Source organism: Mesocricetus auratus, unplaced genomic scaffold (assembly GCF_017639785.1).
Source record: "Mesocricetus auratus isolate SY011 unplaced genomic scaffold, BCM_Maur_2.0 Super-Scaffold_15014, whole genome shotgun sequence".
In the NCBI taxonomy this organism is placed as follows: Eukaryota; Metazoa; Chordata; class Mammalia; order Rodentia; family Cricetidae; genus Mesocricetus; species Mesocricetus auratus.
Window position 1 is genome coordinate 6,169,308 of NW_024429186.1, and position 9,661 is coordinate 6,178,968.

A 9,661-nucleotide genomic window follows, 5' to 3' on the forward strand; every position below is an offset into this window, starting at 1 on the left:
TATACCTTCTTCTCACCACCACATGGAACCTTCTCAAAAATTGACCACATACTTGGCAACATATCCAACCTCAGCAGCTTCAAAGAAATTGGAATAACTCCACGCATCTTATCAGACCACCGTGATTTAAAATTAGAATTCAACAGCAACACAAATTGCAGAAAACCTATAAACTCATGGAAACTGAATAATGCACAACTGCATCATTCCTGGGTCAAAGAAGCAATAAAAAAAGAAATTAAAGACTTCCTGGAATTCAATGAGAATGAAGACGCAACATACCCAAACCTATGGGACACTTTGAAAGCAGTGCTACGGGGGAAGTTCATAGCACTAAGTGCTCACATGAAGAAACAGGAGAACAGTTATACCAGAGAATTAACATCACAGCTGAAAGCTCTAGAACACAAAGAAGCAAACTCCCCCAGGAGGAGTAGACGCCAGGAAATAATCAAATTGAGGGCTGAAATCAATCAAGTAGAAACCAGGAAAACAATACAAAGAATCAATGCAACGAAGAGTTGGTTCTTTGAGAAAATCAACAAGATAGACAAACCTTTGTCCAAACTTACCAAACAGCAGAGAGTGAACATGCAAATTAACAAAATCAGAAATGAAAAGGGGGACATAACAACAGACTCTGAGGAAATCCAGAGAATCATTAGGTCATACTTTGAAAACCTGTACTCTACAAAATTCAAAAATTTAAAGGAAATGGATGACTTCCTGGACAGCTATCATTTGCCAAAACTAAATCAAGAACAGATAAGCAATTTAAATAGACCCATAACACCTATGGAAATAGAAGCAGTCATCAAAAGTCTCCCAAACAAAAAAAGTCCAGGTCCAGATGGCCTCAGTGCAGAATTCTACCAGAATTTCAAAGAACAGCTTATACCAATTCTTCTCAAAGTGTTCCACACAATAGAAGCAGAAGAGTCTTTGCCAAACTCTTTCTATGATTCCCAAGCTACACAAAGATACAACTAAGAAGGAGAACTTCAGACCAATATCCCTCATGAACATTGACGCAAAAATACTCAATAAAATACTGGCAAATTGGATCCAAGAACACGTCAAAACAATCATTCACCACGATCAAGTAGGTTTCATCCCAGGGATGCAGGGATGGTTCAACATACGAAAATCCATCAACGTAATCCACCATATAAACAAGCTGAAAAACAAAAATCACATGATCATCTCACTAGATGCTGAAAAAGCCTTTGACAAAATCCATCACCCCTTCATGATAAAGGTCTTGGAGAGATCTGGGATAACAGGGACATACTTAAACATAATAAAAGCTATATACAGTAAACCAACAGCCAACATCAAACTAAATGGACAGAAACTCAATGCAATTCCTCTAAAATCAGGAACAAAACAAGGCTGTCCACTCTCTCCATACCTTTTCAACATGGTACTTGAAGTTCTAGCTATTGCCATACGACAACAAAGGGGGATCAAGGGGATACAAATTGGGAAGGAAGAGGTCAAACTTTCACTGTTTGCAGACGATATGATAGTTTACATCAATGACCCAAAGAACTCTACCAGGGAACTCTTACACCTGATTAACACCTTCAGCAAAGTGGCAGGCTACACGATCAACTCAAGAAAATCAGTAGCCCTACTATATACAGATGATAAAAGGGCTGAAAGAGAAATCACAGAAACATCACCCTTTACAATTGCCACGAACAACATAAAACCTTGGGGTAACGCTAACCAAACAAGTGAAAGACCTGTATCTCAAGAACTTTGAATCTTTAAAGAAAGAAATTAAAGAAGCCCTCAGAAAATGGAAAGATCTCCCATGCTCTTGGATAGGTAGGATCAATGTAGTAAAAATGGCAATCCTTCCAAAAGCAATCTACAGATTCAATGCAATCCCCATTAAAATCCCAGCACAATTCTTCACAGACCTTGAAAGAACAATAATCAATTTTGTATGGAAAAACAAAAGACCCAGGATAGCCAAAACAACCCTGTTCAACAAGGCAACGTCCAGAGGCATCACCATCCCTGACCTCAAGCTCTATTATAGAGCTATAGTCCTGAAAACAGCTTGGTATTGGCACAAAAATAGACAGGTAGACCAATGGAATCGAATTGAAAATCCGGGTATTAACCCACACACGTACGAACATCTGATCTTTGACAAAGAAGCTAAAAATATACAATGGAATAAAGAAAGCATCTTCAACAAATGGTGCTGGCATAATTGGAGACTGGCATGTAGAAGAATGCAGATCGATCCATGTTTATCGCCATGCACAAAACTTAAGTCCAAATGGATCAAAGACCTCAACATAAATCCAGCCACACTGAACCTCTTAGAAGAGAAAGTGGGTGGTACCCTTGAATGAATTGGTACAGGAGACAGCTTCCTGAACATAACACCAGTAGCACAGACAGTGAGATCAACAATTAATAAATGGGACCTACTGAAACTGAGAAGCTTCTATAAAGCAAAGGACACAGTCAGCAAGACAAAAAGGCAGCCCACAGAATGGGAAAAAATATTCACTAATCCCACATCTGACAGAGGGTTGATCTCCAAAATTTACAAAGAACTCAAGAAGCAAGTTTCCAAAACACCAAAGGACCCTATTAAAAAGTGGGCTGCAGAACTAAATAGAGAGTTTTCAATAGAGGAGTCTAAAATGGCTGAGAGGCACTTGAGAAAGTGCTCAACATCCTTAGCCATCCGGGAAATGCAAATCAAAACAACTCTCAGATACCATCTCACCCCTGTCAGAATGGCTAAAATCAAAAACACCAATGACAATTTATGCTGGAGAGGATGTGGTGAAAGGGGGACACTCCTCCATTGCTGGGGGGGAGTGCCAACTGGTTCAGCCACTTTGGAAATCAGTATGGAGATTCCTCAGAAAAATGGGAATAAACCTACCACAAGACCCAGCAACTCCACTCTTAGGCATATATCCAAAAGATGCCCATTCATACAACAAAGATGTCTGTTCCACTATGTTCATAGCAGCTTTATTTGTAATTGCCAGAACTTGTAAGCAACCTAGATGTCCCTCACCCGAAGAGTGGATAGAGAAAATGTGGTACATCTACACAATGGAGTACTATTCAGCAGAAAAAAATAATGGAATCATGAGATTCACAGGCAAATGGATGACACTAGAAGAAACCATCCTGAGTGATGTAACCCAGTCACAAAAAGAGAAACATGGCATGTACTCTCTCATATATGGATTTTAGACATAGATCTGGGGAGTGCCAGCCTACAATCCTATGGCCAGAGAGTCTGGGAAACAGAAACTTTATTTAGTGGCTGATCGAAGAAGAGGCAGACTCCCTTGGTTAAGTACTGAGCTGAACTCAAGAAAGCCAGTAACAGAGAGGGAGGACTGATGATCAAAGGGATTAAGACTGGGCTGGTTTAACCCCCAGAAACAGCTGACCAGACAAAGGTTAACTCTTGAATCCCAGGCCTCAGCCTGGGAATCCAGCATGGGACTGATCAAGACCCCCTGAATCTGGGTGTCAGTGAGGAGGCCTAGGGAATCTATTGAGCCTTGGGCAGTAGATCAGTATTCATCCGGAGTATACACACGGACTTTGGACTCCCATCCAACAATGTGAGATGCACTCTCACCCTGAACTCTTGGGGGGGAGGATCTGGGCCCTGCCCTGGATGAAATGACAGACTGTGGACACCCCCATGGAGGGCCTCACCCTCCCTGGGGAAATGAGGGGATATTGGGGGGTTGGGTGGAGGGCACAGGAGGAGGGGAGGGAAACGGAGAGGGACCTGGAACTGACTTGTGAAGCAACCTTGTTTCTAATCTAAATTTAAACTGAAAAATAAATAATAAAAAAACTGGAAAAAAATAAGTCAGTAAGTGGAGCAAAGCTCTTTGTGAGTACTGAATAGTCAACAGTGCACCTATAAGCACCAAAAGAAAGGAAACCGTTGAGTTTATACTTTGTGATTTACAGGTATCTGCAGCAAGAGAGAGAGGGAGAGAGAAGGGGGGGGGGGAGAGAAAAGTGAGTCATCAACACGCCACAGCCTCCGTGTAACGCTGACTTGAAAAGTCCTCTGCCAAGTAAATAGTTTCCCTAGACTGTAACACAGGCCTCCAGGTCCGTCTCGGCGGAAGCTTGTCCCCTTGGAAACCTCGCGAGCTTGGCGGTGTACACCCCCTTTCTGGTGTTTGCCTGCACTGGGCTTTCTCTTCCCGCAGTCTCCCTGTACGCTGTCCTTACGGTGCCCATCTTTGCCTCTGTGCACAAACCTGTCCCTCTTGGTTTTTAAGTTCTGAGATCGAGTCTATCCTATGACAGCGTTTATTTACAACCAGAGAATTATACATTTCCCATCATTCCTTCTGGTCCAGTTATTGATGCCTTTGGTCCTTAACTTGTGTTTAGCCCTTTCGATGACAAAAACCCATCTTCTTTCTTTCTTTCACCCACAGTTCTCTCTCTCCCTCCCCCTCCCCCCACCCTACCCCCTGCCTCTGCATGTGTGTGAGGGGGAGAGAGTGGGGAACAGGGAGAGGGAGAGAGAGAAAGAGAGGAAGGGAGAGAGAAGGAGGAGGGAGGGATGGAGGGAAGAAGGGAGGGGGAGAGGGGAAGAGAGAGGTGTATAGGAGTCTGTGAGGGTCAGAAAAGGCACTTGATTCCCCAGGTTGTAAACCACCTGGCATTGGGTACTGAGAGCCAGACTCAGGACCTCTGGAAGAGCAGCCAGTGCTCTTAACTGCTGAGCCATCTCTCCAGGCCCCTAATGTTTCTTTTGAGGCCTTGTGTGTCACCCAGAATAAACTCAGACAGTACACACTCAACAAAGGCCAGCATGGGCAGGACAGCCAGAGATGGAGACCCGGAGGACCGAGCATCCTTCCATGTGGGTACTGGGATCTGGCATCTGCTCCTGAGCCTCCGTCCTCAAAAGGAAGAAATAGAGCCTGCTGGGCCCCAGAGCAGGCCTGGGCCCTTGCTTGCGGTGTGGGCAAGCGTGCGTCCTGTTTGTCACCACATCTGGAAACAGATGCTACTGCTGAGAAGCCGCCTGTGAGGAGGCTGTTGATACAGGCGAGTTGTGAAGCGTGACCACCGCTGCAGCCCACATGGCGGGCTGAGTTACAGAAGACTGTGGCTTCGGTACCGGGAAAAGCATCAGCCAGCAGGCCTACAGAGGCTCCAGGGCCACACGGTCATCACACGTCTGGAGCAGATGGACGGTCAGCCGACCCGTCTATGGCACAAGAAGGGAGTCGTGCGACAGGCGTGGCCTTGTGTTGCTGCGCAGATGGGGAACTCAGGTAGCAAGGCTAGGGCCACGCTGGAGGACCTTGGCATCAGCGGGGTTTTCTAAAGCACTATCACAAGCATCATTGTGCAATTTTTATCTTCTAGCCAGAGAGAAGCTCCAATACAGACTCTCAGGACCAAACCTGTCCATCAGGACAGGCCATGAATCTCCAGCCGTGGTTCTCTACAATCCCTGGGGCTGCCCAGGGCTGTGCATGGAGTCTAAGATGGAAAACATCAGACCAGAAAGCAAGAGGGGTATCAGGGCACAACTTCCCAGGGTCAGCAGAGCAGTGCCTGTCATCCCTCCAGGAAGCCTTCTCCAATGGCTGAGGTAGGCAGTCTTAGGGAAGGTGTCATCCAGTGTCTCAAGCAGCCTTGCAGGCCCTGAGACGTTTGCTGACCAGTATAGTCATCTGTCCACTCATTACTTCTGGTGTTTTTTTATATATATTTGTGGGGTGTGTGCACGTGTGTGTGCACGTGCATGCGTGTGCGAGAGAGAGAGAGAGAGAGAGAGAGAGAGAGAGAGAGAGAGAGAGAGAGAGAGAGAGAGAGAGTGAGTTTCTAGGGGACACACACCACTGACATAGAGAAATCAGAGGACTTGGAAGAGTCAGTTCTCTCTTTCCACCAATGTGGGTCCTAGGTATTAAACTCCGGTCCTGGAGCTTGGCATCCTTACCTGCTGAGCCGTCCCCCTGGCCCATTCTTTTGGCCAATTACTGATTCATTCATCCATTCATTCTCCTAAGGCCAGTATGTGCCCTTTTCCCTCCAGCCCCTAGAGCCAGAGTGTGAAGCAGGTTGATGGGGTTGATGTTTATGGGCACATGAGAGGGATAGCAGTGCCAGAGATGGTGCCAGGGTACAGAGAGACTGCCAGTACCAGACAAAGGGTGAAGCTCTGAGGGCTTTGGCGGGGAGCATTAGGGGAGCGGGAAAGACCCCTGGTATAGCAGAGACTCCGCAGTCCAGGGCCAAGCGATCCTACAGAGGGTTGGTTTCTTCTCTGCAATGGGCTGCTATGACAGATGGATTCTTTGAAAGGACTACACTGACCTGTGCAGCTCACGCAGAACTGGGCTCAGCAGTTGGGGTTTGAAGCTGGGAGCCTCCTCCATGGGAAGCCAGTGGGGAGGTGGACAATTCCATGAAAGACTGGAACCTGGCAATGGAGAGCATCGGGGGTTTGCTGGTCAGACTGAAGGATGATGGTCACTGCTGGGTCGCAGAAAGACAGAGCCTTAGAGAGCTGGTGCATCTGTGACAGGAAGGAGAGGCTGTCAGGAAGGTACCCCCAAAGCCCTCTGAGAGTTTCTGTTCTGTCACCCCTTTCTGAAGTTCTCTCAGTTGGTACCGGGAAGCTCTTCAGGAATACAGGCCTCTCCTGGGGGTCATCCTGCTGCTGCCAATGGTCTCAGAATTTTTGCTTTCTCATTTGAATTGTTTGTCCTGCATAGAAAATAAGGCTACCCTTGTTTTCCTTCAATATCTTCCAAGTTTCATTCTTCTCGGGTGGACAAGAACCCAAGACAGGAAAATGGATCGTTTCAATATAGTCCCAACTGCATGCCCCAAGTAATGTTCTTTCTCCGTCAGACTCTCCTCGCACCATCACCACCTCCCAATAATGGCATCCTGTTCTGAATCCTTCCACGATGGGTGACCCACTGATGAGTTCAGAGCTCTCAAGACCTAATCATCTCTGGGAAGTCCTGCACAGACACCACCAGAGAAATGCCATCACGTAACCCAGTCAAGGTGACAGTCAAATGAACCATCTCAACTGAGAAGGAAGAATCTTGCCAACATCAGCTCCTGCCTCAGTTTCCATCCTTGTCCCAGATATATCAAACGTACCACTCACATTTCCATACTAATTGTGCAGCCAGTCCCTTAAAAGTCTTCAGTCCCTCCCTCGCTCTGTCTGTATATATAACCATCTGTCTATATAGCCATCCTTCTGGAGCTATATTTTTGTGTATCATCATCTGTCATTTATGTCTATCATCTGCTGTCCACCTACCTGTCATCTCCATTTCATCATCCTCTGTATCTGTCATCTCCATTTCATCATCCTCTGTATCTGTCATCTACTGTTTATGCCTTCCTCTGCCTGTCATCCATCCGTCATCTGCCACTTACTTGTTCTGTTTCTCTGAAGACCCTTGGGTACTCCTCTCTGAGACTCTGAAAGATGGAAAAGCCTAGTGTGGTGTCAGGCAGACATGATGACTGGACTGTGCTTGTTTGCAAGTTCGCTTCAAGGGGGACCAGCGTTTGGATGGTGTCTATCTGAGTCGGTTAGACCAGGGAAAACTGTGGGAAAAAGAGATGCCTATAGAAATGTCTCCTTCCAGCACAGGCTTGTCTCCCCTAAGTTCTCTGTCTACTGTGATGTGTTTGTTCTCTCTAGGATTATGGTCCAAAGCACAGGTTCTTTCTGGAACATGATTGTCCTGTGTCTCACCTTGGATGTCCACCTAGTCCCTAATCCACATATGACCCTGGTCAAAAGGTTCATTAAGGGTCAGGACCTGGTGTGACTTTATAAGTGACCAGGAGTTGGGCAGACCCACAGACATGGAACTGGGGATATTCTTGCTCCCAAAGTTCAGGTTTCGTGGGGATATGGACATCCATGGTCGTTTCATAGAAGAAGATGCACAGGGAGTTATAATATCAGAGGGCCCTGAGTCCAGAAGGAAGTGTGGCCTAGGTATCACACATGAGCAGAATGGGTGAGATTTTAAGTGGCCCGGCAAGTCCTGAGCACCTCAACGATCCCCTGCCCAGGCATGTTCCTATAATTGGAAGTAATCACCCATTTCCTTTCCACCACCACAGAAAAGGTCCACTTCACCTTTCAGGGTATACGTACGTGATGGACCAAAACCACACTGAGGGAGGGCCCTTTAATTCTGTGAATTAACCAGACATAGCTCCTTCTATATAGGAGCCCGGCAGATGGAGTGGGAACCAGGGAGAAGTTAGAGGTAGGGACTGTGGGGACAGAAAGAGGTTCAGCAAAGGAACACCATGGTGTGACAGACATTTCGGTGTGAGGACAGTGTGTGGGCAGGGTGTGAAAACGGTGAGGACAGCCTGGAGGACGGCGTCTGCAGAACGGGACAGTCGGGGGGATCGTGTGGGAAGGTCTGAGCACACTGTGAAGACATCGTGAGGGAGACCTGTGGTGTCAAAAGCACTGTGGGCCAGCGGTTCTCAACCTTCCTAACGCATTGACCGTTTAACACAGTTCCCCATGCTGTGGTGGCCCCCAACCATAAACATTCTCCGCTGGTACCTCGTAAGTGTAATCCTGCTGCTGTTATGAACCGCAGTGTAGACATCCGATAGGCATGATATCTGATGTGTGACCCCACCCCACCCCCACCCCACCCCCACCCCCGGCCAGGGGCCATGACACGTTGGTTGAGAACCACTTCTCTAGAGGGTTACAAGGGACAACATGAAGACAGTACGGGGACGCTGTGAAAGCAGTGTGAGGATGGTGAGGGATCCTGTGAGGACAGGATGGGGACAACAGGATGAAAGGCACGGGACAACGTGGGACGCTGGGTGAGGCGAACGGAACAGTGTGGAGACAGATGGGAAGCAGTTGCTCGCTGCGGCCAGCTTCCTGCCCTGTCTGGACAGCAGCAGCATCAGTCCCTCCAACTGCTCCTGCCCAAGCCCTGGACTCAGCCAGACACACGGGACCTGATGGCGGCCTGGACTGTGTAGAAGCCCCTTCCCATCCGCCACACCCCTCAGTTCTGGGGCTGTCTGGGCTGAGTCAGGGCCCCCCGACCCCTGACCCTCTCTGACTGTTCCCAAGCCCAGAAAGGCAAAGCGATGGTGGCAGAGCCTGGGCCTCAGAGAAGGTCCACACCGGGGAGTGAACCACACCACTCAGTTATGTGGGCAGGGGATTATTGCTGGAGTCCAGCTCCAGAAGGGTTCTGAGCCACAGGACGGAGATGTGAGCTTGCAAAAAAAAAGAAGGATCTGACCGACCTCAGTTGTCCTTTAAACAGATGACGTCGGTTAACTGAAGCCATTGTTACTTATATAAGTTCTAATGCATCCAAGCATGAGCATTCTCATTATATTTCTCTCTAATCGTTTCCCAAGAATCATCAATATTTACTCATTTTATTTTTTTCCTCTCCCAAGTTCCCTTGACATCATTGATCCTTACCCCATATCGTTAATTTTTATATTGAAAGCCAAATGATTATATCTAAGCAGACACATCTCACTCACGCTGTGCCCTAGCCAGCAACAAACATGTGGTTGCAAAAAAAGAGATTCAAGCCTTATGATTAGTCCTTAATATGTGATACTTTTTTATATT